Consider the following 7,133-nt stretch of genomic DNA (forward strand, 5'->3'; position numbering starts at 1 on the left):
TAAACACTGATCTATCATGAATATCATAAATCAAATAGCCTTTTGTATGAGCCGGGACACCAAGAAATATATTTCTTCAAGGGCTCACTGATGAATATCACATGCTTAGATCAAACATACTGGTTTTGGATCCTCTCCCTGACATCCACAGAGTATACGTTATGACCGAAAAATTTGAAAGACAATTGCAGATCATAAGCCCTAACAGTGTGGAGATCGTTCATGCTAATGCTGTTCAAGTCGATGAAACTCCCTCTGATAATAATCTTGTTACTGCTGCGGTAAATTTCCTTAATAACCGAAGGAGCACAAACAATGGTGGCAATAGAATTGCCAAATGTACCTACTGCGGCATGAATGGTCACACAGTGGAGAAGTGCTATAAAAAGCACGGCTATCCACCTGGCTGGGTGCAAGGTTTCAAGTCCAGAGGAAAACAGCCAGCCGCTACCACTTCTGCGAGCAATGCTGACAGCTTCTCATATGATCAGATGCAAAAGTTCATGTCTCTTCTACAGACACAATTCGGCCAAAGGCAGTCACCTACTACGGCAGCAGTTTCACTCATTCCCACCTTCAAAGAGGAGGGCCCTCATACTCAAAGTGAAGGCAAGTACTCTTTTCATACTCATGTTAATGCTTTAACTATGGAATCTTCCACTTGGATCTTAGATTCAGGGGCCACCGATCACATAGCATGCTCACTGGAATGGTTTGATGAGTATCATGAGGTAAAAGGGGCTGTTGTAAATCTGCCAAATGGAAAGTGTACTGAAGTTACACATATGGGAACCGTAAGGCTCAATGACGAAATACGGTTGAAAAATGTCATGTACATCCCAAGCTTTCAATTAAATATTGTTTCTGTTACTAAACTGCTTCAAGATTCACATTATAATCTGGTTTTCACATCTGATCAGTGTTTGCTCCGGGGGAAAAATGGGAAGATGACTGGTTTGGCTAAAGAACAAAGAGGGCTGTATGTGTTGGAAGAACCACCTCGGAGTCACAACAAATCCTGTAATCATTTTGTTATGCAATGTAGTCTTGAAATGTGGCATCAACGTTTGGGACACTTTCCCATAAATAAGATGCAACATATACATACCTTTGCTGATTTTTCTGTGAATAATAATAAAACTTTAGCCTGTGATGCATGCCATTTGGCTAAACACAAAAGATCTCCTTTCAATTTGAGCAGTACCATGTCTAAAGAATGCTTTGAACTCTTACACATGGATATTTGGGGACCTTTCATGATCAAATCGTTAGGGGGGGAACGTTACTTTCTCACTATTGTTGATGATCACTCAAGGTATACCTGGATTCATTTAATGAAAACAAAGGCTGACACCCAACAGTTGATCAAGAACTTTCACAAATATGTTTGCACTCAGTTTAATGGCACAATAAAGATCATACGAAGTGATAATGAAAGAGAGTTCAATATGGCTAATTTCTTTGATGAGTATGGTATTATACATCAGCGGTTTTGTGTAAATACACCACAGCAGAATGCAGTAGTGGAACGCAAACACCAACACCTGCTGAATGTAGCAAGAGCTTTACGTTTTCAATCGAATCTTCCGCTGGATTTCTGGGGACAGTGTGTTCTACATGCAGCCTTCCTCATCAATCGACTCCCATCTCCAGTTATTGAATGGGAAAGTCCATATCAACGGTTGTATGGGCATGCTCCGGACTTACGCAATTTGAGAGTCTTTGGCTGCTTGTGTTTTGCTTCTACCTTATCTCACGCAAGGCACAAGATGGCTGCACGGAGCAGAAAAGGTATATTTCCAAGGCACAAGATGGCTGCACGGAGCAGAAAAGGTATATTTCTTGGTGTCCCGGCTCATACAAAAGGCTATTTGATTTATGATATTCATGATAGATCAGTGTTTATCTCACGAGATGTGATCTTCTATGAGAAACAATTTTTGTTTGATAAAGATGGGCAGTTAATTGATGAGAAACAATTTTTGTTTGATAAAGATGGGCAGTTAATTGATGAGACCCCAACAGCTGAGCCGTGTGATGGGCAGTTAATTGATGAGACCCCAACAGCTGAGCCGTGTCTACCTATCATACCTACTTCGCACTACAGAGAATTCCAGCTCAGTAATGATACTCAGATGAATGATATTACAGTACAACCAAATCTATCAGAAGCATTAGGAATTGATCTCACTGCAAATATTGATCAACTCCACAGTCCTACCACAGTGGAGACCTCACACAATGAGCCAAGTAGTGCGCATGCAGATAATATGACCTCACACAATGAGCCAAGTAGTGCGCATGCAGATAATATGGACTCCGAAATACAGATATCTCCTCCACATGCAGATAATATGGACTCCGAAATACAGATATCTCCTCCAGTTCCTCCCAGGAGATCAAACAGACAGAGACAACCTCCTCCAGTTCCTCCCAGGAGATCAAACAGACAGAGACAACCTCCAAGCAGACTAGTTGATTATTACTGTGATGCTGTGATCCAAAACAGAACCTCCCCTCATGCCATCTCCAAAGTAATTTCCTAAGATGGCCTCACTCCAGCACACAAACAGGTTGCCATGGCAGTAACCACCATTGATGATCCCCGCACCTACAATCAAGCCATCAAACATGATTGTTGGAAAGCGGCTATGCAAGCAGAAATCAAAGCTCTCCAAGAGAATAATACCTGGGAAGTAACCGAGCTCCCTCCCGGGAAAACACCCATTGGATGCAAGTGGGTATACAAAACCAAGTTGAAAGCTGATGGTACAGTTGAACGCTGCAAAGCAAGGCTTGTGGCTAAGGGTTTCACGCAGCAGTTCGGAGTGGATTACCTTGAAACGTTCTCACCTGTTGCCAGAATAACGACTATTCGGGCATTCCTAAGTGTGGTAGCCTCTAAGGCTTGGCACATTCATCAAATGGACGTTAATAATGCCTTTCTACACGGCGATTTGAATGAAGAAGTGTACATGGCTTTACCTCCGGGATTCCAGAATGAGAAACCGAATCAAGTCTGCCGATTACTGAGATCCCTATATGGCCTCAAGCAGGCAAGTCGACAGTGGAATTCTAAGTTAAATGCAGCCTTAATCCGCATTGGTTTTGTTCAGTCCAAATCAGATCCATCGTTATTTACCAGAGGGGCAGACAGTCAGTTCATTGCTCTGTTAGTGTACGTCGACGATATCATAGTGGCTAGTGCAAGTCTAAATCTGATTCAAGAACTCAAGCAGTTCATGGATGACACATTCAAAATTAAAGATCTTGGGAGCTTGAGCTACTTCCTAGGAATTGAAGCTCAACGATCGGAAAAAGGTTTAAACATTTGTCAGCGCAAGTACGCATTGGAAATTCTAGCTGAAACCGGATTCCTTGAATGCAAGCCTGCTCTCACACCTATGGCTCAAGGATTAAAACTAAGCCATGGTGATGGTACTCCAGTTGATGATCCCAACAGTTACAGACGTCTGGTGGGCAGGCTCCTATACCTCACTGCTACACGTCCCGACATTGCTTACTCCGTGCAGCAGCTGAGCCAATTTGTCGATGCACCTACAAACATTCACTTATCAGCAGCTCATCGGGTTCTAAGGTATATTAAAGCATCTCCCGGCCAGGGTCTATTCTATCCAAGCAACACAGATCTTCATCTCAACATGTTCTCAGACTCGGACTGGGCTATGTGTTCTGAAACGCGTAAATCCATCACTGGATATTGTGCTTACCTGGGCTCAGCACTAATCTCTTGGCGATCCAAAAAGCAGGCCACGGTCTCACGATCATCATCTGAAGCAGAGTTCCGTGCATTGGCTTCTGCTGTTTGCGAAATCCAATGGCTCACTTATCTCCTCCACGACTTACAGATCAAATCTCCCAGGCCAGCAACACTGTTTTGCGACAATAAATCTGCGATTGCCATCGCTGAAAATCACGTATTCCACGAACGAACAAAGCACATCGAAATCGACTGCCATATTGTTCGTGAAAAGCTAGCCCAAGGATTGATCAAAATTCTCTCAGTCTCTTCTTCGAACCAGGTGGCAGATGGTTTCACGAAGTCGCTGTCAGCTCCCATGTTTCAACATTTCAAGTCTAAGTTGGGCACGCAAGACTTACATACGCCAACTTACGGGGGGGGGGTATTAGCATGTAATACAAAAGGGTAGTTTGGTAACTTCTATTCACTTTTGGTTGTAACAACTTCTCCCGCCATAGCAACTCCCTGAACCTCCTTTATATTGCATGTTCTATCCTCACATTAATGCAAGTTCAGTTTTCTCCCTTTCAATGAGTAACCATAGTCTCATCTTCCTTACCTGATTTTGTTCTCTGCACACGAGTTCATCATTAAAATTTTGAGCCTATTAATCTTAACGTGTCGTGTCCGTATTTAGCCTTATCGTGTTCGGAAACCTGTATAATGAATTGTCAGGTCTACTATTACGCTTGATGAGCTTCATACGCCTAATTTGCTTGCTGACATCCATGGCAACCCGTTAGAGTTAAAACTTAAATCCGTTAACTTTAGGAATAGTTTTATAAAATAATAATTTCTTAATAACTCTCTACTTTAATCATCCTTGTGTTCACCTCCTTAATTGGGCTTTGAGCTTTGGAAGAATCAGCAATACACACCCTCATTCCAGTCGTCATTCCTCAAAAAAGTCAAATTATTTATCCGCACTCGTAATATTCCATAGAAGGCTTAGCTTACGGAATCATATATATATATAAGTCCAAGATTCTGGCATTTATCAAAGGAAAATTATATATAAAGCTTTAGGCCAACATATCTTATATCTTAAGTACACAAACCACACAGCTAAGGTTTTAAAATGGTGCACCGTGTCTCTTCTGTAATGGCTGGTGCATTTTAATATGTTTAATGGTAAATTCACCGCGGCCGTCCGGGTCCACCCGCCTTCGTTCCGGGAGGCACGGGAGCTAACCCAAGAAGAATCGTCACTCATTATAATCGAACTCGAGTTCTCCCGAAATTCTTCCCACAAAGAGAGCTCACTTGCCATTTGAGCTACCCCATTGGGTTAAATATGCTTGATGATGCTTTGAGTCCAAATGCACAATCAAGCATTTCTATGTATATCATAGACCCGTACTTACAGCACTTTGTGATGCACCACATACCGTTCCTAAATTCCTCAATATTATCATATACTCTCGCACCTTAGAGGGTTAAGAGTACAATGTTTACTACAATTTTATTTAGTATTTTTAACCAAAGTAATATTTGTCTTTTGCATGCTGGCAGCAAGGAATACAAGATTATATTGGTTTTAATTTGCATTTGTCATACTCCCAAAGTAGACACCCTCTTTTGGATGGGTATATAAATAAAAGCCTAAGTTTCCCATCCACTCTCCCCCTCTCCCTCCCTCTTGGGTATATAAAGAGAAACCCAAGTCCCCTTCCCCCTCCCCTTAACTCAATATTGTTACTTGTCTTCTTCAGCTTACAGTATAATTCTGAATGGCAGACGACTATGCAAGAATACACTTACCTGGAGGACAGGCTATTGTTATAGGTCCCCAAGAACAGGGAACAACAATAGTTTTCAGTGCTGCGTTCGCCGTTATCCTTCAATTTCTACAACTGAAGTATGAAGGCCAAAACCAAATGGGTCCATTTCAAGCCTACCCAGAAACCATGCACTTTGCAGTCGCTTCTTTGCTGATGTGCTTCTTGCTCTATGGCATCCACAAAAGGTTTTCTTCACACCCTCTTTACCGCAGGGCCTCTGCTCATGTCTTCATTCCCACTGCAATGGCGTTCTTTGCTCTCTTGTCATTGTTATCTACTGCCTCAATTCTGTTCCCAGAGTCCGTTCGTGGGGCTTTTTATGTTCTCTGCGTATTGCTTTCAGCAGGAGATTGGCTGCATTCGATCTACACCAGAATCAAGAACCAACTCGGAGACACAAGTTTTAATGGAGGAGATAATAATACGAGGCTTCCTGTTTGATTCCAACATGCAACGTAACAGTAGAAGTGAAAATGCGTGCTTTAATTGAAACTTTATTTACGGAGTATTTATTTTGGTTTAGAAGCAAAACATGCAGGTACTATAAGGATTTGCATTGGTAAAAACAAAAGATGCCAATAGGCTGCCTTCTTTGGATTTAAACTTGAAATCTTCTTATTATCAAGTTAACAGTCTGTTTAACTTGACTGGAGTTGTGTAGTTATTAAAACTTTATAAATATGAAAAATACATACTCTTATAATAACGCTATGAGTGCAGACGTGTGGTTGCAGAAGTAATAGTAATATCATTGACTAGGATATACCATACTTAGCTTATTGTAGACCATTATCTTATGTGCAAGCACTTTCAATTAACATATTGAATATGGGCTACATTAAATAATATAGACCATAGTCTACTATATGCCTAATATATAGCAATTGTTATATTATGGATCTGGTCCACTTTGCACGATATCGTCCAAAATAACAATCAATTCTTATGTTGGGATATTTACTCATTTCCTTTTGACTAGGGAAAGGTGATTCGAGGACGAATCGTTTCAAAAGAGTGAGGGAATATTAGGAATTAAAGCATGGCTTGATAAATTGTTTACCATTGCATTTTGAGGCCTTAAACACCAACATTTAAACACCAACAACAAATAAATGTGGCAAGAGTAAATTAGGTGATGAAGTTAACCAAGCTGATTTGTGCATGATATGGACCAACCTTTTGGGCAAAACAAATCAGTTGGGAGGTAATCTAAATGGTCTAATTTCATTGGCTTCCATGGGAGGAGAAATGACAAGTGCGATTAAAGTCAATACAAGACAAAAATAGGAGATCGAAGAAATTAGCTTGTCTTCATTTTCAAAGATACTTTGGAATTCCCAAGCAACTCTTGTCTTCTTTCTAGTATAGCTTTGATAATTATGATGTGTTTATCTCCTGATCTTTTAAGCTATATAAAGACCAATACACTCGTGTAATACATAGGCAATTGAGATGAATGAATGAAATCAGAAATGCTAAGGCATTTGTTGTTCTCTCATGGATTTGAGAAGTGTGTATTAGGCTTATCAAGATAATACCAATCTTGTGGTGCCATTCATTCATTATCACCTAAGATCAAGGTGTGGCGG

This window comes from Ipomoea triloba, chromosome 7 (assembly GCF_003576645.1).
Source record: "Ipomoea triloba cultivar NCNSP0323 chromosome 7, ASM357664v1".
NCBI lineage: Eukaryota > Viridiplantae > Streptophyta > Magnoliopsida > Solanales > Convolvulaceae > Ipomoea > Ipomoea triloba.